Source organism: Cavia porcellus, unplaced genomic scaffold (assembly GCF_034190915.1).
Source record: "Cavia porcellus strain 051 isolate PalLab524CR breed Dunkin Hartley unplaced genomic scaffold, mCavPor4.1 scaffold_1, whole genome shotgun sequence".
Taxonomy (NCBI): Eukaryota; Metazoa; Chordata; class Mammalia; order Rodentia; family Caviidae; genus Cavia; species Cavia porcellus.
Genome location: NW_026947484.1, coordinates 141,654,468 through 141,680,437, shown reverse-complemented (window position 1 = coordinate 141,680,437; position 25,970 = coordinate 141,654,468). Strand labels below are relative to the sequence as shown.

The 25,970-nt window shown below is 38.1% G+C and overlaps 1 long non-coding RNA gene across 1 annotated transcript in view; it reads left to right on the top strand.

The window, feature by feature from the left end:
* Positions 1-23,123, top strand: part of LOC134477745 (uncharacterized) — a 36,365-nt gene extending 13,242 nt beyond the window's left edge. The window contains exons 2-3 of the long non-coding RNA XR_010049948.1: positions 17,172-17,319; positions 17,749-23,123. This is a non-coding gene — a long non-coding RNA (uncharacterized LOC134477745). The remainder of the gene's footprint in view (positions 1-17,171; positions 17,320-17,748) is intronic.
* The last annotated feature ends 2,847 nt before the right edge of the window (positions 23,124-25,970 follow it).

The window sequence follows — 25,970 nt, the reverse complement described above, 5'->3', positions numbered from 1 at the left end:
AGGCATGGATCTAGTTTCAGTTTTCGGCAAATAGAGAGCCAGTTTTTCCAACACCATTTATTAAAGAGACTGTCGTTCTTCCAGTGAACCAGTTTGGCTCCTTTATCAAAGATAAGGTGGTTGAGTGTGTTTGTATCTTCTAATCTATTCCATTGATCTTTGGCTTTGTTTTGATTCCAGTACCATGTTGATTTTACTACGGTTGCTTTGTAGTATAACTTCAAGTCAGGGATTGTGATGTCTCCTTCCTTGTCTTTGTTGCTTAGAATGGTCTTTGCTATTCTAGGTCTCTTCTTGCTCCAGATGAACTTTAAGAGTGATTTATCTAGATCTGTGGGGTATGTTGATGGTATTGTTATTTGGATTGCATTGAATCTGTATAAGAGTTTTGAGAGAATGGCCATTTTCACAATGTTTGTTCTTCCTATCCATGAGCAAGGGATGTCTTTCCATTTTGTGAGATCATCTTCAATTTCCTTTTTCTTTGTATTATAATTTTCCCTGTATAGGTCTTTCACTTCTTTCATAAGACTAATTCCTAAATATTTCGGTTTTTTGGTTGCTAGTATGAAGGGTGTGGCTTCTCTTATTTCTCTCTCTGTGATTTTGTTGTTAGTGTATAGGAATGCTATTGATTGTTGAGTATTGATTTTGTGTCCAGCTACATTACTGAATTTATTTATTATATCTAAGAGTCTTTCAATGGAGTTTAGGGGGTCTTCTATGTAGAGTATCATGCCATCTGCAAACAATGATAATTAAACTTCTTCTTTTCCTATCTTTACCCCTTTTATTTCTCTCTGTTGTCTAATTGCTCTGGCTAGTATTTCCAGTACTATATTAAAAAGGAGTGGTGATAAAGGACATCTTGTCTTGTGCCTGATTTTAAAGTAAAGGTCTTCAATTTTTGGCCACTTAGTATGATACTGGCTGTTGGTTTGTCATAGATGGCCTTTATTATATTGAGGTAAAGACCATCTCTTCCAATTTTCTGTAAAGTTCTTATCATGAATGAATGTTGGACTTATCAAAAGCTTTTTCTGCACCTATAGAAATGATCACGTGATTCTTACTTTTGGCTTTATTGATATGGTGGATTACATTTATTGATTTGCGTATGTTGAACCATTCCTGCATGCCTGGGATGAATCCCACTTGGTCATGGTGTATAATCTTCTTGATGATTTGCTGCATCCTATTTGCCAATATTTTATTGAGGATTTTTGCATCTGTGTTCATTAGGGAGATTGGTCTATATTTCTCTTTTTTAGTTGGGTACTTCTCAGGTTTTGGTACTAGAGTAATATTTGCTTCCAGGAATGACTTAAGAAGAATTATATCCCTTTCAATTTCACTGAAGAGTTTGAGGCATGTCGGTATTAGGTCTTCTTTGTATTTCTTGTAGAATTCTGCAGTGAATCCATCTGGGCCTGGGCTCTTCTTTGTAGGTAAGGACTTAATTGCATTTTCAATTTCATTAATAGAAATTGGATTATTCAGCAGTTTTACATCCTTTTGACCTAGTACTTCATATGTTTCTAGGAACCTGTCTATTTCTTCTGTGTTATCAAACCTATGAGAGTAGAGGTTTTCGAAATAGGTGTTGATGATCTTCTGTATTTCTATAGAGTCTGTAGTGATTTCACTTTTTTCATTTGTTATTTCTTATTCATTCATTGCGTGAATTTGAGCTTTTTCTTCCGCTTTTAAAATAAGGTTGGCTAGGGGCTTATCAATTAAGTTTTTCTTTTAAAGAACCAACTCTTTGGTTCATTGATTCTTTGGATTGCTTTCTTAGTCTGTATTGCATTGATTTGTGCTGAGATTTTTATAATTTCCTCTCTTCTTTTGGCTTTGGGCTTGACTTGTTCTTCTTTTTCTAGTTGTTTGAGGTGTATCATCAGGTTATTTGTTTGTATTCATTCTGTTTTCCTGATGTGGGAACTCAGTGCAATAAATTTTCCTCTGAGGGTGACTTTCATTGCATCCCACAGATTCCGGTAAGTTGTATCTGTATTTTTATTTTTTTGTAGGTATTATTTAATTTCTCCTTTAATTTCCCCTGTGATCCACTGATTACTCAAGAGTGTGTTATTCAGTTTCCATGTGTTTGTGGGATTTTTGCAGTATCTTTTATCATTAATTTCTAATTTCAAAGCACTATGATCTGATAACATGCAAGGGGTAATTTCAACTCTTTTGCATTTATTTTAATATGTTCTGTGAGCTAATATATGGTCTGTTTTAGAGAACGACCCATGTACTGCTGAGAAGAATGTGTATTCTGATGTTGTTGGATGGAACACTCTGTAAATGTCTATCAAGTCCATTTATTCACATGTGCTATTCAGTTCTGTTATTTTTTTGCAGATTTTGTGTCTGGTTGATCTGTTCCTTGGTGTCAATGGTGTGTTAAGGTCTTATGTTACAATTGTCCTACTGATAATTTGATTTTTCATTTCTGTTAATACTTGTTTTATATAACTAGGTGCTCTGGAATTTGGTGCATATATATTTAAGATAGTTATTTCTTCCTCTTGAAGCTTTCCCCTAAGGAGTATGTAGTGACCTTCTTTGTCTCTTCTGATCATTATTGGTTTAAAGTTCACATTGTCTGCAAACAGAATGGGTTCTCCTGCTTTTTTTTTTTTTGGTTCCTGTTGCATGAAGTATTGTTTTCCATCCTTTGACATTCAGTCTGTGAGTATCCTTCTGGGTTAGATGGGTTTCTTGTAGACAGCATATGGTTGGATTTTGTTTCTTGATCCATTCTGCCAGTCTTTTTTTTAAATTGGTACATTGAGACCATTTACATTAATGGTTCTAACTGTTATATGTTGGTTTACTTTTGACATATTATCTTTCTGCTGTTGCATCTTTATCTTTCTGTTTTGTTTAATTATCTGCTTTGCTTAGTGGTTTTTTCCTAAGTGTATCTAAACTGTCTTTCAATATTTTTTGCAGGATTGGCTTGGTGATCATGTAGTTCTTCAGCTGTTCTTTGTCATGGAAGTATCTTATTTCACCATCGATTTTGAAGGATAATTTTTCAGGGTACATCAGTCTAGGATGGAAATCATTTTCCTTTAGAATCTGGAATACTTCTCTCCATGCTCTTCTTGACTTTATCATTTGTGCTGAGAAGTCTTCTGTGATTCTGATAGGTTTTCCTTTATAAGTGATCTGTCTTTTCTTTCTGAGAGCTTTTAATAATCTATCTTTGTGTTGGATTTCTTGGATGGTGATTATTATATGTCTGGGTGTAGTTTCATTTTGGTTATGACTATTTGGAGTTCTATATGCTTCACTGAACCTGCTGTCGGTTTCCGATTTCATGCTTGGGAAATTTTCAGCTATTACTTCTCTAAATATCCTCTTGACTTCCTTTATGTCATCCCCTTCTTTTTCATTAATCCCTATCAATCTTATGTTGCTTTTCTTTGCGTCATCTTGCAGTTGTTGAATTATTTCCTGATTCCTTGTTATTTTTAAAAGATCTTTCCTTTCCTGTTCACTAGCTGCAATCTCGTCTTCAAGATCTGAAATTCTATCTTCACTTTCATTGAGGCGGTTTTTACAGCTTTCAGTGAAATTTTTGATTTCATGTATATCTCTGTGCATCTGCTTTATGTGTTTTGTTTGTTTCTTATATTGCTCATCTAGGGATTCTACCTTTTTTTTGGTTCCTCCAATTTTTAAACTATGTTTTCTTTAGATATGTTCAGCATTTCTGTCATTTCTTTTATCATTTCTTCTTTTATATGGGAGATTATTTCTAGTTTGAATTCCTTTAAGTCTTCCTAGAGTTGCTTGTTTATTTCAGTAGCTATTATGTCCGATATTTGAGGTGTATGGCATATATTTTCTTCTATATACATTGGTCCTAGGGTTTCTTGGGATGGGCTGGAGGTTTGAAATTGTAATTTGGTCTTTCATTTTGTCATTTTCCTATATTTCTGTGTTTCAAGTGTTATTCAAAAACTTCCTCAGGGTCTGTTGGAAATCCACTTCCATGCCTGCAGCTCCTGGGACTCTGGCACCCAGTTCCCCCAGACCACCAGGCCTCTGGGCCGGTGGACTTGCCTGCTTTTTTAGAACTCCAATATACCAAACAAGCTGGGCTCTGGGGAAAGTGGGCATCTGCCTGTTTGCTTAGAATTCCACAGTTCTCCAAGCACAGCCAGAATGTGGAGGTGGATGCAGGCATCCCAGACCAGCCTGGCTGTTCCAGTGCACCTGGAAAGCTTGAGGGTCCTAAACGAGCTGGGCTTGGGGGAAAGTGCACAGGGCACTTACCCAAGGATGCTGGGCCTCTGGAACCGGTGGCACTAGCCTGCTTGCTCAGAACTCCACAGCTCTCCAAGCACAGCAGGAATGGGGAGGCAGATGCCAGCACCTCAGACCTGCCTAGCTCTTCCAGTGCACCCAGAAGGCTTGAGGGTCCCAAACAAGCTGGGCTCGGGGGAAAGTGCGCAGGGCACTTACCCCAGGACACCAGGCCTCTGGAACTGGTAGTGTTCGCCTGCTTGCTTAGAATTCCACAATCCTCCAAACACACGGGGAGGCGGATACAGGTGCCCCAGACCTGCCTAGCTGTTCCCTGCACCCAGATGGTGCGAGGGTCCCAAACAAGCTGGGCTCTGGGGCAAGTGGGCACCTGCCTGCTTGCTTAGAACTCCACAGTTCTCCAAGCACAGCCGGAACGGGGAGGTAGATGCAGATTCCTCAGACCCGCCTAGCTCTTCCAGTGCACCCAGAAGGCTCGAGGGTCCCAAACAATCTGGGCTCAGGAGAAAGTGCGTGGGGCACTTACCCCAGGACACCAGGCCTCTGGAACCGGTAGCATTTGCTTGCTTGCTTAGAACTCCACAGTCCTCCAAACACATGGGGAGGCGGATACAGGTGCCCCAGACCCGCCTAGCAGTTCCACTGCACCCAGACGATGTGAGGGTCCCAAACAAGCTGGGCTCCAGGGAAAGTGGGTGCCAGCCTGCTTCCTTAGAACTCCACAGTTCTCCCAAAACTTCATGTCTTAGGAATAGGTGTGGCTTAATGGTGTCCTCCAGACTCCAAGGTCTCTCATAAGATTGCAATTGAAATGTCAGCTAGAACCCTGAATATATAATGCTTGACTGGTGTGGGATCTGCTTCCAAGGTGGTTATCAGGAAGATTCAGTTGCTTATGGGCTGCTGGACAGAGGGCCTCAGTGGTTGTTGTCTGAAGTTTTGTATCAGCTCTTAGCAAGTTAGCTTGTTCCATAGAGAATAACAAGGTATCTGTCTTGACCCAAGTAAATGAAATACAGGGAGAACAGGAAGAGAAAAAGAATGATGAGGTGGTGGGGGGACATCAGTTCAGTTCTCTATAACCTTTTCATTGAGGAGGGAATGATTTAAGGAAATTATGACTATTAGGAAACAGTTACAGGGGATCATTTCAGAAGCTGATACTATACCAGGCTTCTCGAATGCTACTCTGCTATTTAAATCCTACATTCTGGCCCAATTCATGTGCCTCCCTTAACTTAAAAACTTTTCATTTTTTCCACCCCTCTACCTTTACTTAGCTTTTCCTTCAATCTGAATGATCTGTCTCCTCTTTAGCTATGAATTCTTACAAGCACAACTCAAATGCCACTGTTACTCCATAACCTTTACCTACCAGATTTAGAGCTGATCTCCCAGTCTGGAGTTCTATGGAATCCCCATTACCACCCAAGGCCTTATCTCTTCATTATATTCTACTCTATGGGAAAGGAAACTTATTTGTCAACTCCCCAACTCTTTTATTTTTATTTAAAAAAAGATTAAGATAAAAGGGCACATAACAACACAGGTCATAGCAGAACAATTTAAGCAACATAGTGTTTCATCACAAGACAACCCGACATAACAGTTGCTACCATAGTGTCTCTTTCCTTGAAATATTTGAGTATACCTTGATATACTATAGTATCAAACATAAAAAGACAGTGTAAAACCATTCAAGAGAATGAAAGTATTACAGGGTATTCAGAACCAACTAACATATCAGTGACATAAGTGCCTGCCTGGCAAGCATGAGGTTGTAAGTTAGATCCCTGGTACCACACACACACACACACACACACACACACACACACATGCACACACACACACACATACAATCCAGAACTCCCCAACTCTTAACTGACTTGAGTTCCTGGAGAGTAGAGTTATCTCTTAGTCAAATTCTTCATCTTCTTTTGCTCTAGCATACAGTTCCTGAAAAATATACACAAACATTTGTTGAATTGCAAACAATTGTGAGGTCTAAGAGCCCAGGTTCTGTGCAGATGGAATGCTATCACAGGCGGTGGCAGAGAAAAGAAACCTCAAGCATCTCAAACACCCCTGAATGGTTGATTTAAACCAGAACAGCTGCTCTGCTGTGACTCCAGGGATTAGTTGGGGACTGGGAGAGTTTGTAGGACTGTGGACTGCTGGGGACCAGAAACCACTGATATTTGAGCTCTGTACAGGAATTTAGGAAGACTGGAGACAGGGTATCTTATTATTATTCCATTTAAAGAAACATTCCTCATGACCACAGTAAAGTCAATGCTAGTGTTTAATACTCAGATAATTCCTTATGAAGTGTGTATTGCTATGTACATTTTCAAGATTAAATAGTGAAAAATTCCGAGGGATAAATTACTTGAGAAAATTTAGCTAAACTGTGAGTCAGTTCAGAGATTTGATTTAGAGATTGTGGTCTGTAATACAGTGCTCTCCATTTTGCTGATATTTATCGAGCACTTAGTCTATACTAAAGTATTGAGATTTTTTAAAATATAAGGCACAGATTTTATTTTTCAAGAGGTTATAATCTGGAGTTGAATTTGGGGTGTGTAAATTGGTTGATGTGGGATAATTGAATTTAATTCACAATAGAGAGCAATCCTTTATAGATACACACACACATACACAAATGCGCACATTTATTTGCATATGAAATGTAGTTAAAAATAAAACTGATTAATTGTGCCTAGGAAGATGAGCAGAAGTTTCTTATCTATTCCTGAAAAGAAACAGAATTTCAGCTATACTTGATAATATACATGAACTATATTAAACTTAAATCAGAATATATTGGATTTGCAAGCCAAAGGATTAATAGAGTACATTTTTACCTAACAAACTGGATTCATTAAGTGACTAAATCTGTTGAAAACCCAGTAGAGTATTAATACTTTGTGAAAGTATAAGACACAAATTTCATCTTTCTTTTTTTTTTTTTTTTTTTGTCTTTTTCCTTTTTATTGGTACCAGGGATCGAACTCACGACTGCCTGCTTGCAAGGCAGGTGCTTATGCCACTGAGCTAAATCCCCAGCCCCTCAAATTTCATCTTTCAGAGGCTATAATCTGGGTGTGAAATACTCAAATATTCCTAAATCTGTTCTTTGTACTGCCATGCAGTTAATTTTGCGAAGGTAAATGCTGGACTGTTTTACATTTATTTTGATATATTTCATCTTCTTAATATGGGGACATCATTTTGGATCCTGATTCTGTTGTCTTTGTATTTTATATTTTTAGCTTCATTTGTATTGTACACTGATAAATACTTTCTTATGCATTCATCTGATTTTTTGTTAAAAATATTGCATGGTCCCGGTACTGATAAAAAGGAAAAACACCAAAAAAAAAAAAAATATTGCATGGAACAGTATGGAGGTGAGCAGGCAGAGGTGGATCAGTAATGTCTAGGGACAGTCATGTCCTATGGCACCCACTAGGGCTTGGTATGAATACCTGTGGTAAGTTCAGAAACAGATCTATCAAACCCTTGTCTCACACTCAGAGTGACAAAGAAAAACAAACACAAACACTGTTATATGCAGTACAGAGACCTCTACAACACCAAACCCCACATCTATGGGTTTTTAAGTGGTTTCACATGGGTCATTTCATTGGGCTTCACAATGGAGAGAAGTTGTGTAGATGTTGCTATTCTTGTTCCCAGACAATGCTGAGAAATCAGATGAAAGCAACTTCTCAATGCTCACATTGTAGAAAGCAGTAGTGCTGGGTCTTGAACCCTTTCTTGACTCCTGTACAAGTAATATTTTACTTGTCTAAGAAAACAGCCATTGTCATTTAAGCTAAAACATTTATTTATTTATTTGGCATGTCTTACACTTGTAAGGACTGGCTAACTCTGTCTGCTGCTTCTAGAGTATGTTCCATGAGGACAAGGACTAGGCTGGCCTGTTCACAGATGCATGCTTTGCTCTTTTCTGGTCTCTGGTACAGTGTTTGTGTCCAATGAATGGGTGACAAATGCACAACTATCATCTAGATATAATTGTTATTAATGATATCTTTTATTTTGTTTATCAGGGCTAGGGTTTTAAATTGCTCCCTTCTACTAAGCACTGAAAAAGTATAGAAACATGGCTACATATACTACAGTCTCTTAATACTGATATCAAGACTCTGTCCACACACTCTGTTTATCCTCACACACACCTTTACAATAAGTATGAGTTGGGGGTGTTATAGTCTTATCACTCATGAGAATAGATTTTTTTATCTCACTCAAAACTGCATGAGCATTTTCAGGAGCAGCTATTAATAGAGTTTATGTTTTTCTATATTCAGTCTATAGCTAAGAATGCTAAATCCTACTCAAGCTATCAGGCACCAGAGCCTTATGATGCTTTTTAAGGGTCTACAATTCTCCCAAATTAATTCATTGAAGCGGCTTCAGGACTGTGGCAAACAGCTGGTTACTTCCCAGTAGAATTAGCCATAACCAGTTTAGTCACTTGTAGACAGAAGGAAGGAGTGTCTTACAAAAGTGAGCCACACTCCCTATAAATAACAACAAGCAAATCTGTTCCTGAGGAGACCCAAGCATCTAGTTGGTTTAGGAAGATTCAGAACAAGACAGAGATCTATACTTTTATGAATGTGAGCAACTTTAGACCCAGGCATGGGTTTTAGATTTGGTGATGCTGTTACAGATGGGGCAAATAGTTTGAGGGCAATCATTTATCAGTGAAATTAAAGAAAGCAGAAATATGAGCGGGTAGAAAACCTTGAGCCACAGGGAGCCAGCTGCTGCTGTGTGACAGTATCATTCCTTTTTCTTGCCTGAGATCAGCAACCAAGTACTGGTTTTCATCCCTACTGTCCCTAAAATGGCCTGTAAGACACAGCTGGAAGCCAGCCTGCCCAAGAGGCATCTGACCATAGCCTATTTATGTAATAGTATGTTTTTTTTATTAAATAGTTTAAAAAATATGCAATTGAAAAAAAAGCACAAATATGGTACAGCTATTTATCCTTAACCATTTGAGAATAGGTTGCCAATTCTCTATTACTCCAAAAACTTTATAGTAATACATTTCTTGCAGATAAAGACATTCTTCTATATGACAACCATACAATAAATAAAAATTGGAAAATTAGCCTTAATGTATTATGATCATCAAATCCTATTTGAAGTTTTGTCAAGAGTTGTGATAATATTCTTTGTAGCAAAACTATCCAGTTCAAAATCATGTGCTACCCATGTCAAATCTCTTTGATTAATATCAGTTTAGATTAGTCCTTCATTTTCCCTTGACTGTCACATCCTTGCCACTTTTGAAGATTCCAGGTAAGTTATTCTGTAGAGTATATTTCAATTTAGGCTTGTCTGCTCTTTCCTGAGCTGAGCCAGGATATGTATTTTTGAAAAGAAAAACCATTTTCAGTGCATCATAGCTGGTGGCACATATTTTTAATTTTTCCTATTTGATGTTAACTTTGGTTGTTTTATCAGGATGATGCCTCTTTATTCTATTCCAGCTCTAGTACTCCATACCAGGCTTGGAAGATGACTCCAAACTACTAGTAGAAAGCAGACTGATAAAACTATTCAACTGTAGACATATACTGCCTTTCGTGAAAAAGGAAGATGACTCAGAGGACAGGATGTTGATCCCAAAAGATGGGAAAATTCTCTGTGTTACAGAGAATTTATCCCAATATCTTGAAACTTAATCAATAAAATCTAACATTTTCTTTGTTGAATTTTGGAACAGTTAGATCTCAGTTCCTTTTTAAAAAATCTCTCATCTCCACCATTTGAGGACTACAATATCCCTAGCTACTATCCTGTGTCCTTCCCGTCATTGTATGTTTGGTGCAGTGGGACAGCTAAACTTGTGTGTTTAGCTCTGTAGGTCCTGAGGTGGAGAGGAATTGTGCCTAAGGTGTTTTACTTAATAAACAACACACAGAAAGCTCATCTAACCTGAAATAGATGATTTAAAAGATGAGCTCTTGGACTTTGAGTTGATGAGATAAGAAGAGGGAGCTTCTTCAGTTGGCTTTAAAGGAGGAAGAGGCCAGGTTGTGAGTGAGCTACATGTCAGGGAACTGTGGGCCTCTGGGGGTTGAGAACCCTTCCTGACAGATAGTTAAAAAAAAAAAGCATAGACCTCAGTTCTACAAACATAGGGAAATAACCGTATGAGTTTAAAAGAGAATCAAGAGCTTTAAAAACAAGTGCAACCCAGGTGACACTCCCTGCAAACTTTTCAGAGCCTCAACGAAATACCCAATTAAGTGATGTGTAAACTCCAGACTCACAGGAACTTGGAGATAATAAACAGATGTTGCTTCAAAATACTAAATATGGGGTAATTTTATTGATGACAGCAATAAAAAGTCAGCATAATAGTCCAAGTTTAGAGTCCTTGTCTGATCAGGGTTGCAATCTTCTTTTCTTCCTATACTCACCACGATCTAACTAACTTTTGACTTCCTACCAACCAGCTAACCTATCAGCAAACCAACCGACCCATCCACACAAAGTAGTGGGATGCATTAAATTTACTTTTTTACTTCTTGGGCATCTTCAGGATTGAGTTTCATGGAAGGAGCCAATTTTTCATACTATCTCCGTGGTCCCCAGATTTGCATTCAAAGATTACTTTTGATCCTATGTTGTGAGTGAATAGGCAAGGCTACTGGGAGAACAGTTCAGAGGCTATTGTGGAAGTCTTGTGTGAGAAAATAATGACTTGACCAGATGATGGCAAGGAATTGGGAGAAAGTAGATGGATCTGAGGAAAGATAATAGAAGTATCCTTCAATCTCAGTGCTCAGAAACAGCCATTGTCAATATTAATATTAACCATGCTAATATTTTAATATATCTTCAATCTTCATTTTCTTTATGCATAGTCATATGATAGTATATTTTTACAATATGGGATAACATTAGTTTAATTTTATATGTTGACATTTACCCTTACCTTATGACCAGTTACTTAAAGCATTAAATATAATTTTAAATAGGATTTTAATAACCACTATCTGAGCCAATGGCAGGAAAAAGTGGCAAAGATGATCAGTGCATTTGACCATAATCATTAATGCAGACGGCCTCAATTCACCAATAAAAGGAAATACAGACAGAGTGGATCAAGAAACAAGATCCATAAAAAACTCATTAACTCAAAAGGAAATTCATAGATTGAAAGTCAAAGGAGACAAATGTTCCATGTGACAGGGAACCAGAAAAAAGCAGGGATAGCTTGCCCATCGGCTGCAGAATGAATAAAAAAGATATGACCTTTTTATACAGTGGGAAACTATTCAACTATAAAGAAGGACAGTCACAAGGCTCTCATAGGTAAATGGATGTGATCATGTTCTTGGGTGAAATGGTTTGGACTCACATAGGTGAACATCAAGTTGTCTTCTTGGTATAAAATATCAAAGGAGTTAGTGGAATCCAAAATGTACGATATATATTGTGAAAGTGAAAGAAGGGAAACATCTAAAAAGGGAAAATTGTAGCCATTGTTAATTCCCTAGTATTTTGTTTTAAAGGCAAATATTATTGTTTTGTTTTGATTGATCTTATCTTGTTTTATTTGGTTTCATTTTATTATATCTGATGGCATGATCAGCTATTTGAAGATAATGAGACATATTATGGTAGCCATTGCTGATTTCCTATTATCTTGTTGTGAAATCCTGTGTCACATTCACTATTTTGTTTTGATTGGTTTTATTTGATTTGATTTTATGAGGTCTGATGATATGGACAGCTATTTTGAAGGTAACAAGAGGCATTATGGTAACCATTGTTGATTTCCTATTATCTTGTTTTGAAATCCTGCATCACTGTCAGAGCTAGGGGGAGTACACACCTGTATATGTCAGTGATTCTCCTGCTGTGAGGGTGAGTGGGAGCAGGAGCCATCTACTCTGAGCCTGTGCTTGAGAGGAGTTGTTTGGGCAGCAGCACAGAGTGTCAATGGTCAGACAATAGGCCAGCTCACTTTGCTGCTGGCCATACATAGCTTCGGTTACTTGGTACTAATCATACCAATAGCATCTCATACTTTTCAAATTTTTTACAGTGTAACTATTTATTAGGTACTTATCTAATTTGGAGTGCCTAAAGGAACTGTTAGAAGGGAAACAGGATCAAATTGAGTATTAGGAAAACAACTGACAAATAATTTTTAAAATGAGTTTATTAAAACTACAGAAGCAGCCATTCCTATAGGACCTATGCCAATGATAGTGAACCTTTAAGCACTTTAATTGAAAACAAATAACAGGCTGAAACACTTGTGCCATGGGTTCACCATCGCTGACTTACATTTCCCACTCAGGCCATGCAAACTTCTCTGCAGTCCTCTTCTTTGAACTTGCTATTTGCTTATGAGGAGTCTTACATAAATGACATAAAACACAGATAGACAAACACCCCTCCTCCTACTCTCTTGCCATTCCTATCCCTATGAGTGCAGGGCAAGCAAAAAGAGTGGTCAAGTTAGTGGACACTTAATCTTTAGTTTCTTCTGACAATTCCACACTTTGCATTCCCCAAGCCCTTATCTTCACCCCTGCCCTTCCTCCACCAGAACAAGGCAGGGTTTCTTTCCCACACACACTCTGAAAGTTGTCAAATAATTTAAGCCAAGGTGTTTGCTGATAATAAAGGTGTTGTGGCTGATAAGAAAAGTATTAGCTGATATGTTTAACACTCGCATAGATGTTTGCATTTTAGTAGAGGTCTTTGGAAGAAAGAAGAAAAATTGTGAGACGTCTTTGGAGCACTGAATGTAGGCACAGAATTCCTGGCATCATCTCAGACCATGCTAGTCTTGCAGAAATGCTCTCCACCCATTTATAGTACCACTTTCAAATAAATGCTTAATTGCTGCTAGGTGGGTGGTCAGAGCTCCCTCAGTGGCATCTGGCTTGCACACCTGACCTGCCCTGACTCCTTGCCTGGCTTTCTCCTTAGTCTCTGTGGGAGAGGGTGGGAGGAATGGTGAAGAGGGGTTTGGGAAGAGGAATGGGGGTCATTCAAAATTGGAAGACTTGATATTAGAATTTTACTTTTTCCACACTGGTGTATGAGAAATAATTTTCCATAAATACTTATTTGAGCTACTAAAACAAGTTGGACTGTTAAATGCCACTTATTGCCCTGTTGAATGTTAATCTCCAAACCAATAAACACACAATACTGTCACTGAAGTAAATTTGACCTTGTATTTTATTACGTATCTTACTGGTATAAGGGTCTAAATATCCTTTCATGGGAGGGACTTTCTTTTATTTTGAGATTCCTAGATGTTAAGTTTATCCTTCAGTCCTTTGTTTGGTTTCCTTCTTATGTTTGATATTATATTTCCAATCCTTTTTATGTTATTATTATTTCTATGCTTAAAATTAGTATCTATGTATATTACTATTTCTCATATTTTGATAATAATGCATCTTTAAAAATATTTTTGGTATTACAAATTGTAAATGATAATGACACAGGAAAGAAAACTGATTTTGCTCACAGCTATGACCCAACTCTTTTTTTTTTTTTTGTCTTTTTCCTTTTTATCGGTACCGGGGATCGAACTCATGACTGCCTGCTTGCAAGGCAGGCGCTTATGCCGCTGAGCTAAATCCCCAGCCTATGACTCAACTCTTGAGACAATGCCTAGAACACAGTAGACCCTAATGAATATTTATTGAACAAGTGCGTACCTGAATAAAAGATACTTTAGACATTTAGAAATTATATTGTTATCTGCAGCAACATTGGTCACTATATATATATATTCCTAAATTTAAAAATTAGTGACTCATAAAATTCATGAGCTTAGCACAAAGGGTGGAGAGCCAGATAGAATTGGGTTCAATTTGCTTTATCTTGAGTAAGTTACTAAATTGCTACTAGCCTCAGTTTCATTCTCTGCAGAAGGGGATTGATACCAGTACAGTAGTTCTTTCCCAGAGTTGTGAGAGGATTTCAGGAGATGGCAGGCATTTTGGGGGTTGGGTGATTAGTGTTGCTAGGCAACAGATTTCATCTGGGGCAAGGTATGAGTGATCAGTGACTCTGCAATCCTGTTTTTGCCTGGTCAGTCTTTGGCAACAAAGCATATTCTCCCCGGATCAGTAATTTTGTTCTTAATGTCTGGATTCCACAATGCTGTCTTGACATGGAACTGCTTGATACAGACTCCTTAGGTGTAGACAGCTGAAATTAAAATGAATGTGCTCACCAGTGAGTTGGTAATTTTTTCAGAAAACTTTAAAATATAATTTTCCAATAGAAAATATATTGCTACTGTTCAAAAAATGAAAGATGGTATAAGTATTACAAATTTTATTACAGGCACAGTGACACTTTTTCCCCTCTGAGTAATTGCTATTCCTTTGTTACCTTTAAGGAAACAGAGCTCAAAGAGGTGACACAACTTGTTCAAGCAGCTTGTAAAGTGGCATGTGTCCCTCAGGTACCATGGCTGTTAATGTATCCTCAATTTCCTAACCAGCTTCCTGTCTTTTGTAGGTTTGTATATAGATTAAGGAGTTCCTGGAATGACTCTCCCTTACAAATTTTTTTAATGATCTGATTTTTACTTTACTCTGAATCATCTCCCTTCTTGGGCTGTCTTCTCATTTCCTCTGATTAGTCAAGGATACTAATTTCCTCAAGTACCAAGAGTTTTGTTCAATTTCATATCTTTCTACCTCACTCCTCTGGTTCCAGCAGGTCTTAAGTAGTCTCTGGGCTTTCAGTATGTACAGATTTCGAAACTGGGCTTTATAGTGCTTTTCTGCCTAAAATTTGCTATTTTGTTAGCATCTCTTTTCCATGTAGGACAGCTGACCACACTATGCTGATGGAAAGGCACAGTAACTCACGATCTCCCCAATTTCCCAGATCTCCTTCACCACCTCCAAAAATGTCTCGTTCCCTGTTTCCTATCATCTCCCTTTTATTTTACTCTTTTTATTTATATTAAGGATTTCTCATATAGGAGCAACCATGGGATGGTTATCTTTATGTCTCTGATCTATTTCCCTTAACATGCTCTCAGGATTGTTATGGTTGAAATACTATGTCAACTTGAGAAGTTTAGAAATTTAACTGAGACACAGCAGGGAGCGTGGATCTTTACTTTGTAAATATCTTCAGCCCTCTTCTTAGAGGGTATAGAGGTGGTGTGAGTACTACATCAGCCCTGGGAGAGGGGGTAGCCTGCTTACAATAGGAGAAGAGGTTTGTTATTCCCCTTTTTACTCTGGCTGCTTCTGCTGGCTGCTGCCTTTAAGTGTTGCCCCAGTGCCATGTTACCATGCTTGGAGCCAGCTGATTACGGACTGAACCTCTATAAGCTAAATAAACATTTCTCCCTTTAGTTTTGGGTTTCAGGTACCTTGTTTCAATGACAACAAAAGTAACTAAACCAGAATTTGGTATCAGAAGTGGGGTCATTGCTATGATTATACCTGACCATGTGGTTCAGGAACCTTTGGAAATGACTTGTTGGGCAGACTGGAATGATTTAGAGATGCTGGCTGAAAAAGTAGAACTGGAGTGCCTTACACTGTTATGTATGGGAGATTCTGGTCAAAGTTCAGGAGACTAAAAAGCTTGTAAAGACCAGGCGTAGGAGGTTTCTGCTGGCAAGGACAGTATTAGCTGTTGGACTCCAGGCAATGTGTGTTATGGCTTGGTGGAAAGTTAATCTGCATTTTTCTCATGTGCAGACACTTTGCTGAAACAGAGACTAAAGTCAGTGGATCAATTAATCTGGCAGAAGAAATTTCAAGACAGTAGAATGTTAATCTTTTTTTTTTTTTTGGTCTTTTTTCATTTTTATTGGTACCAGGGATCGAACTCACGACTGCCTGCTTGCAAGGCAGGTGCTTATGCCACTGAGCTAAATCCCCAGCCCCGGCAGTAGAATGTTGAGGCAGTGGTATGGCTACTACTGGGGGCTTTTAGCCAGGTCTATGTTTAGAATCAAGAGAAAAGGGCTAGCACAATGTTTTAAAATGTTGTGAATTTAGCCAGAAATGAAGCTCCAGTAAAGCTGTGGACTGCAAAGATAGAGAAGAGGAGAACTGTATTGCTTGACTGCTAGAGAAGAGGAGGAATGGGAGAATAGAAAAGATAGCCTGAGAGTGTCACAAGATGCAGCAGATCTCTACTCTGTGCAGCCTCAAAATTGCAAAAATGAAAGACATTGCTTTGAATAGAAAGCCACAGAACACCATGTTCCAGAATGACAGCAGTCTGGAGAATTTGTTCCATGGAATTGGATTCAGAGTTCTCAGCAATTCAGGCACTCTATCCCTACAGCCAAGAGGGAAGTCTGGCAGCAGATCTTGGTTTCATTCACATGATACCAATTTTAGGTGCATGCAGAATGGAAGGGTTGTAGGATTAGGAAGGCTTCCACCCTGATTTCAGAAGGACTGGGAAGTCAGACAATGTGCCCCTGAAAGGGGTAGTGTGTGAAGCCATGCATGTGAAGCCAAAGGTGCAGTGGAGCAGGAAGCCAGTGAAGTTTGGAAAAGCCAAAATTGTGGATTGTCTAAGGGAAGCTGCAAGAAGGGAGCAAAGTGTGCCTAAGAGAGAAGCTGTGGGAGCTACAACCACCAGAAGTTCCATAAAGGTGGAACCATATACGCCCCTTGGATCTCACAATTTGCTGCAGATTGCTCTGGATGCTGGACATGCAACTACAGAACTTAATGTTTTCCTTGCTAGATTTTGGACTTGCTTTTGTCCCAACTCTTTGTATCCTCCTGTTTGCAACTTTTGGAATGGGAATGTTTGTCGTGTGCCATTGAATGCTGGAAGTATTTAACTTTTTTTTTTCATTTGTACAGGCAATTGCAGCTAAGGTTTGCCTTACATCTTGGAGGAGACTTGGAACTTGAACTTTTCAGCAGTGTACTGAAACTTTTAGGCTTTTGGTAACTCTTGCAGATGGACCAAATGCTTTTTGCATAAAGGGATGTGTATGAGTCTTTGGAGGTACAGTGGCAAAATGTTATGATTTTAATGTAATACAATGTTTATAGACTTAATGTTGATTCTTAAGATTGTTAAACCTGTGTTATGAAGCTCAAGTTGTGAAATAAGAGCAAGCATGTCTTTGTATCTGGAGACTGATTTAAAGGAATATGTCTGCTTGTCAAGTTGACAAGGGGCAGATTGTTATGGTTGATACATTGTGTCAACTTGAGAAGTTTAGAAATTTAGCTAAAAGACTCAGCAGGAAGCCAGGATCCTTACTCTGTATATATCCTGAGCATGTACAATAGGAGGGTACAGAGGTGGTGTGAGGGTTGCTACATCTCTACTGGTGGTGGGGTGGAGGTAGCCTGCTTACAAAATAAAGGATAAGAGTCTTGTTCTCCTCTTCTTTTGCTCTGGCTGCTCCTGCTGGCTGCTGCCTTGAAGTGTTGCTCCAGTGCCATGCCACCATGCCTTGGAGCCAGCCGATTATGGACCAAGAACTCCACAAACTGTGAGCTAAATAAATCTTTTCTTCCTTCATTTTGGGTGTTGAGTATTTTGTCTCAGCAATGAGAGAAAAATAACCAAGATAAAGGTCCATTCATTTTCCTATGAATGACTCAAATTCCTATTCTTCATGGCTGAGTAATGCCTCTTGTGTATATATATCCTATATTTTCTTTATCTGTTCATCTATTGATGGGCATTGAGATTATTTCCATAATTTAGCTTTTGCAAATTAATCTGCTATAAATATGTATGCAAACATGACTTTCATTCTTTTGGGTAAACAGCTATAAGAGGTATAGCTGGGTCAAATGGAATTTCTATTTTTAGATTTTTGTGGATTCTCCATACTGATTTCCATGCTGGTTGCACTAGTTTAAATAATTGTTAAAACTATTGACTCGACTTGAAACAGTACTCAACTTTGCCCATGAAGTGTCTTTTTCAAAATACCTCAACAGACTAAGAGTGGCAAGGCAAATGTGAATAAGTGCTACAGTGAAGCATAAAGTCAAAGTTTCATTTTCCAGTGAAATAGAGCGTCCTTATGCCTACACTTCCTTCAGTGTCTTTCCATGACTTTGGCTCTCTTGTCACTCACACTAAGGAGGATTCATGGATTTCAGATTTCCCTTTTCCTCTGTTCCCCAAATCCTTTTTCTCCCTGATCATGACAGTCTTTGAACTTTTTCTTTTTGCTGAGAATCTTCCTTATTGCTGATTCTTTTCTTTCTGCTTATTCCCTCTTCACTTCATCCTCACTGGTTATCATCCAATGCTATAAGAGAGTTTGAGGATAAGAAGCAGAGAGAATCAGATTCATTTGGCTAGAGCAGTGATGGTGAACCACTTAGAGCTTTCAATGATAAAAAGAGCTGGCTGCAACATGCATGCTGTAGGTTCACCACCACTGGGCTAGAGAAAGGCTAGATTATTGGGTCAGCAGTGGCCCCTCTTGGCTTTCTCCAGCTGAACCAACTTTGTGACTTCTCTCTGACTCTTACCACCTTGCTGCCTTCTTTATTAACTCAGATCTTACAGGTATGTAATAACTGTTCTTTTTCTATTGACATGAGTTAATCAAGAACAGAGACATTTCAGTGACTGCTGTATCCAGAGTAACTTTTGGAATGCAAAGTACTTTCTTTTTCCATTTACAGAACCAACAGCTGAGAGCCAGAAATTCTCCATGGGGCCCTGATAACCACTCTTCACTCCCTCTGGCTTCTCACCTCCACATCCCTCTACCCAACAAGTGTGCCAGACAGCACACTATCTAGTGACTGTGGGCACCCCAGGGAGGTACAAGTTAATCTTCAACCTGTTTCTACAAGGAGATTGCTTTTCCTGAGCACATTTTTGGGACAGTATAAATGTTTCAGGTCTGATCACCCAGTATTCCTTGTTTTGCCTATGATCTTTTCTTCCATGAATAGATCTCTGTCTTAATGAGCAGTCTCTGTAAGCCACATTTGTTATTCTAACTACACCAGTAACTATTCCCTCCTTACCACAATTCCTCAACCACAGGTCAGCACACACTACCCATGCATTTAGAGGTCATTGCTCTGGGCACCATGACACTTTGCCTGGGCATGTTCAGGTGCACAGCCAGTGCTTCTCTGTCACAAGCCCAGCGCCCTGGGGCCCCAAATACTCTCAAACAACAAAGTACTCTTGGTGGAAGTTGAACTTTGTTTCTTGTATAGAATTTTCAGGAACTAGGAGGACACATGTTGGGACATTTAAAAGTCACATAAAACAGATAAGTAACTCTAATGTAATCTTTTTATTCTTATCTTTAATATTTTTCTATACATTAAAATAAAAGGGCAGTATTCAAGTTCACTAGAACTAATTACAATTGAGTCCAATTTCCTTGTGAATGTAACAAATGTTCAGAAGTTTTGTTTTCTGAGCTGACTTCAGAATTTGAGGTTAGTAATTCCTAGGGCACCAGCTAATGCAATAGTAATCTAAAAGTGGCTGGGCTACTATGGCCTCTTATAATATGATTGAGTCTCCCAATATATTGCATAAATGAATCTTATCCTAAAATCAAACACCATAGGATTGATTTTTTAAATTCAAAGACAGAAAAAATTAAATCTATTATGGTAGACACTGGGTAGTGGGTACCGGGAGAGGTAATATTTGGGGGAGGCTTGCTGGTAATATTTCTTGGATAGTGTTCACTTTATGAAATTTCATAGTGCTATATAAGATGCACACTGTAATCTATGTGTTTTTCTGTAGATGTGTTATGCTCAAACAAAAATTATTTTCAGTGGCTAATCAGCATTTTGGCTGCTGTGCTTTTGAAGAGGGTAAGGTGAGAACATTATGCTATGATAGTACTAAAGTATCTACTTTAATAGTTCAAGATAGCAAGTTCCCCTAATCCCAGTAAGTAACTGTAGAACAGGCAAGTCCCAGATCAAGATATCAGTAGATGTGCATATAAAATGTAAGGAATTCTAGGAATTATATACTACACACTTCTTATGCTCTTGGACCACGTACTTCTGAATCCTAAAATAAGGAAGTTGGTGAGCAACATGTCTCTCTCATTAGGAAAGTCTAAGTAGGGAAGACACTCTTCTGCTCCATGGCATTGCTTTGTGGCCCAGGCTTGGCAAATGGATGCTTTGGGCCTGGTCTTTGAATTTTTGGGGCAGCTGACAAAATTGAAGGCAGGAAAGGAACAATTCAGGTGTTAGGAATTCAGTGTTGAGTACTCAGTAGAAGGAAGGAACCTTAGCAATGGAACATGGAGCAGCTTTCTGGGTAAGGTGTGTGTGTGTGTGTGTGTGTGTGTGTGTGTATGGTGCTGAGGAGCTGAATCCAGAGCCTTGTTCACGCTAGGCAAGGACTGTACCACCAAGCAATATCCCCGTCCCTAGGCAGCATGTTTTTGTTGCAGGATTTGAGTTCTCAGCTTTCAGACTTTTGAGGCTCTTCATCAATTCTGAGTATACTTGATTATACTTGATACTCTTCCTAAGTCCATTTTCTGATTAAAATAAGCAGAGAAAGTTTTGTTATTTACATCCAAGCACCTTGACTAGTACAAAAGCTCGCCAGCAAAACATTCTAAATTCTGCTTGCAATTCTTCACTCAAATTTTTATCATATCTCTTTTAATTCCACTAACTAGAGATGAAGAAGTAAGCTATGCTCCTGTCTCAAAAAACTAACATGCTTGCAGGGCAACTAACCCTTCATACTTCAATGAGAGTTCTTTCAACTCACCTTTATCTTTATTAGAGACCAGTACATTAAGAAAATAGTACAGAGGAGGGAGGAGTTAAGGAATATTTCATTGCAGAGGACGGGGCATTTCAGGAATGGGCAAAAATGAAGTAAAGTACCAAGGTAGGGAGGCTTAGAAAGTCAGAGGGCGCCATGAGGTCAAGAGATTTATATCAGGCAAGGAAAAGAGGAAACCAGGGAATAGGGCTGAGAGATATGTGTCAGAGAGCCAATACAAACTTTTGACATTTCACTTTAGATTGGCCTTTGCTAGATGATTTTTTTAAATTGCAATATTTTTAAAATTTTTATTTAAAGAGAAACAAAACCAAAACAAAACAGTAAAAGGGCACACGTAATACAGAACTTCAAAAAATATACAGTAAGAAATCACTAGTTAATAGATTACGTATTGTCATCTTAGAAATAGTTGTTCAAATTACAAAATTAAAGCATACAAAGTAGACATTCAAACAGTGAGACTGCAAACAGTTCTGTTCAATGATCCAACAAAAACTTAGTAATATGGTTTTCTATCTTACACACTTAAATATACATGCAGTTATATCCTTTAGATCACTTTCTTTTCCTCTCTTTTTTATAATAACAATTACACATTTTGGGTTTTATTACTCCCACAGTTCTTATTACTTTTTTTTTGAAGAGAATAAAACCAAATGTGACAAAGCAAAACAGAGTCAACACAAGGATGGACATAGTACATGATGTAAAAACAGAATACCAGGTGATCAACAATGGTTACCATTATGCCTCTTGCTATCTTAAAAACAGTTGCTTATATCATCAGGTATAATAGAATCGAACAAAACAGTACTGAGCAAAACCAATAAAATCTAAACATTGGAGACCTTACAGGACTTCAAAAGAAGATAATAGGCAAACCATAAAGGGCATCATAGTGAATCTTATTGCCTTCAAAGTGGTTGCCTATACCCTCAAACTTGATACTATCAAACAAAACAGAATAGAGTAAAATCAGTCAAAACAAGATGGGGAGAGCAATACAGGGGTTCAAATCAGGTTAATAGAAAAACAAAAAAGTTACTATAATATATCCTGCTATTTTTTAATTTATCTTTTCCCTTAATTAAAAAATATTTTTTTAAAAAAAGGAAAAAAGAGGAGATTGATATAAAAGAGGACATAAAAACAGAACAACACAGTTCAGAACAGAACAATTTAAGCATCATAGTGCTTCACCACCAGATAACCTGACATAATAGTAGTTACCATAGTGTCTCTTTCCTTGAAATGTTTGAGTATAACTTCGTATACTATAGCATCAAACATAGCAAGACAGTGTGAAACCATTCAAGAGAATGAAAGTATTACAGGGTATTTAGAACAGAAAATGAACAATGGTTTCTATATTATTTCTTTGCCTATAAAATTTTTTGTTTATACTATCACATATATTAAAATACAGTAAGATACAACTTTTTTGATTGTTCATTTTGTTAGAGTAGCTAATTAGGAGTCCTGGCCTCTTAGGGTTCTTGGAGTGATTACAGGTGATTTATCATGTTATTACAACTCTCAGTTTATGTTACAAACACCATTAGGAGAAGCAGTATGGGTTCAGAATCTACTTTCCCAGACTAATCTTCATAAAACAACAGGAGTTCATTCAGAACCAGTTATGCCAGACTAAACTCATTTCCTTTGTTGATGGGGTTACTAGCCTGCTAGGCTTCAGTAGGATAGAAACCCACGAGCCCTGTATAGTTAAACAGATTTATAATTGGTTGAACAATCCCATGCAAAGACTGAAGATTAAGGGATCTGTGTCAGTTTTAAAGGAAGTCCCTAGGCATTTGCTGCAGGCCCCAGTCAACATTTTTGTTAACTACCTGGATGGGTTCACAGAGGATGTTGCTCAAATTTACCAAAAGGATTAGTGGCTGTGTGGTCGACAAGATCAGAATTTAGAAAGAATTTAGTAGACTGAAGTGATGTCATAGACATAACAAGATGGTATTTAATAGGAATAAATATGAAGATTTACACTTAGCTCTGAGATGTCAGCTATATGTGCAGAGGCTGGATGTCACTTCATATAACAACTGCAGTTGAGGAAGACAGACCCTGACGCAGAGGCATGATATTCCTGACTCAGCAGGATCTCTGTCTCTTCTTTGGAGAGGGTATGGCTCATCTTGGGCACTGCCCCTGAAGAGCAACAGGGACAAAGTGGAACAGTTCCAGAGGCAAGATCCAGGCCATGAGGAGTCTGAAGCCATTCTGTAGGAAGAAGAACAACAGATGGAGAAGCCTTGAGATCTTGGAGGTTAGCCCACTTGTTTTTAAATTATTTTCAGGCTGCTACAATGGAAGATGAATTAGATATGTGTTGATGGTCTCAGAGGGTACAACTCACAGCCGTCGGTGGAAGTTGCAGCTTCTAAAATTTAGGAAACTTTCCTAACAATTAAGGAAGCAGGAATATATAGTGTTAAGAGGTGTGGTTTGAATCTCAGACGTGCCACTTAACAACGCACAGCTGGGAAAGTTTTGTCTTTTATTTTCATGATACTAAAACACCTAGCATATGGTCTGCTTCACAAAGGGACTCAATATATAGCTGTTTTTGTAATGGTTGCTGCTGTAGTTGCTTAGAAATTGAAAACGTGGCCTCAGGTGGGAGTGGGTTTGAGCATAGTTGGAATGATGAGAAAGAGATTTTATGTCTTTTATGTGATGAATGGGGTGATTCTTAGGGCCTGTTTAATAACGGGATTTGACATCTCTGGAACAAAGTGAAGTATATGTCCCAGAGAAAAAGGAATAAGGAGGAGATTTGCCTCATATCCTTACTTTCGTTCAGATTTGTTCTCAGAACAGGTATGCTTTGTGATTCACAATGCCTGAAGAGTTAATTTTTTCTCATATTATGAACATTCAAAGCTTGACCTATGGGCCAAGTATAAAGTAATTCATAATTTTAAACTAGCTTCTTTTTATTAAAGCCAGGTTATACATTAGGCAATGAATGAATCATCTTCCATCTCTTAATAATCATATTTTAATATAGTATCAGAGTAACATTATTACTTGATAATTATATAATAAATATTACTTTTAATATACTGGAATGGGAATATTATATGATAAACATCACTGGAACATTGAGAAGGAAGCAATTAATTCTGACTGGAGGATTAGGAAAGGTTTCTTGGAGAACATGGCATTAGAGTTGGGTGCTGGACAAGTGAGATTTTAATAGATGGGAGTATGGTGGAGGCAAGGCTTTCCAGGTTAGGGAATGGCTTAAACAAAGGCAAAGAAGTAATTAACAGAGATAATGACTCATCTTTCCAGGGCTAACACTGCCATTTTTCTTGTGGCTACCTTCTTCATTGCTATCAGGGACAGCATTTTGATGTGAAATTGTAGGAAAAAATGTTGCATTTGGTGACTTGTCATTATGCCTGCACTGAAGTTCTTTCTTGTTTCATTATTAAAATTGCTGAAATGCCTACCCCATGTGTGTAGAGACCTGAACACTAAGGCAAGTGAACTGAGTGACTCAGAGATGAAGCTTCAGATGATGACAGTGATGACCAAGAAAGGAGGTCTTAGACTATGCACAAAAGCAGAATATTTCACCTGCCTGGAAGAGGCTTTTCAGGCTTTGCAAAAGGCTTTTCCTGCTAGTGTGAGTCCATTACCAGCAAAGGGATCTGAGAATGGGAGGCCATCAATAGCAGCCCTTCCACTGTTATTTTTACTTACTCATATATACACTGGGCAGGCTTGGGAAAATGAGAATGGCAGATCACTGGGGAAGCAAGACCCCCCGGCTAGTATGGTTTTCCCCTTGGATGGATGGAAAAAGATGCTAATTCTACCTGTCCCAATATGTCCAACTCTAGACAAGCATTTGGACAGAACAGTGCTTGGGGGCTGCCTTCACCCAAATTTATCACAACTTAATCAATGATTAAGGCGTGGGAGTAGTGCTGTTTCCTAAATTTATATATTGATAGCATTTAGAGGCAAGAATCAGGTTAGGGTGTTATGATTTGAATATTTGTATCACCCAAAATTCATACGTTGAAAGCTGATCACCAGTATGATGGGTATGAGGTAGGACCTTTGGGAAGTGATTATACTGTGAAGGAGCTCTCATAAAAGAGGCCTCAGAGAGCTTCCTTGTACCTTCCATGATGTGAAGACATAGAATCCATTTATGAGCCTGAAAACAGATTTTACCAGACATTACATCTCCTAGTGTCTTGACCTTAGACTTGGCAGTCTCTGAAATTATGAGAAATGAAGTTGCTATTTATAAGACACCTATCTATGGCATTTTATTACAGGAACCCAATTCAAGAGGAGTTGCAACTTGGAACAGTTCAGGATTCCAGGAGTCATCCTCATTACATCTTATCTGTCTTATTGCTTCACTTGGCATTTATTAAACTTCTGTTATTATTATTATTACTATTTTAAAGAGGGTAAAACAAAACAGAACAAAACAGATCAGAAGGAAACAATGCAAATGACACAAATTTCAAAGCAAGACAACAGGAGATCAACAGTGGCTACCATAATGTCTCTTATTTTCTTCTAAATAGTGGTTCTTCACACACATTGAATTCATGCAAAGCAAAATAGTATAAAACTCATCAAAACAAAATAATGAAGGCATTACGGGCCTTCAAAACCAGACAGTAGAAAAATCAACAATGGCTACTGTAATGTTGTTCTTGTTCTCTTCAAAATAGCTGTTCATACCTTCAAGTATGTTGTAATTAAATAATACAAAACAGACGAAAACCATATTAAAAAAGAAAAAAGTGTTAATGGATTTCACACCATGACTATACGAAGCCATCAATAGATACCACAATGTTTCTTTTTCTTCAGTGTATCTGTTCATTTCA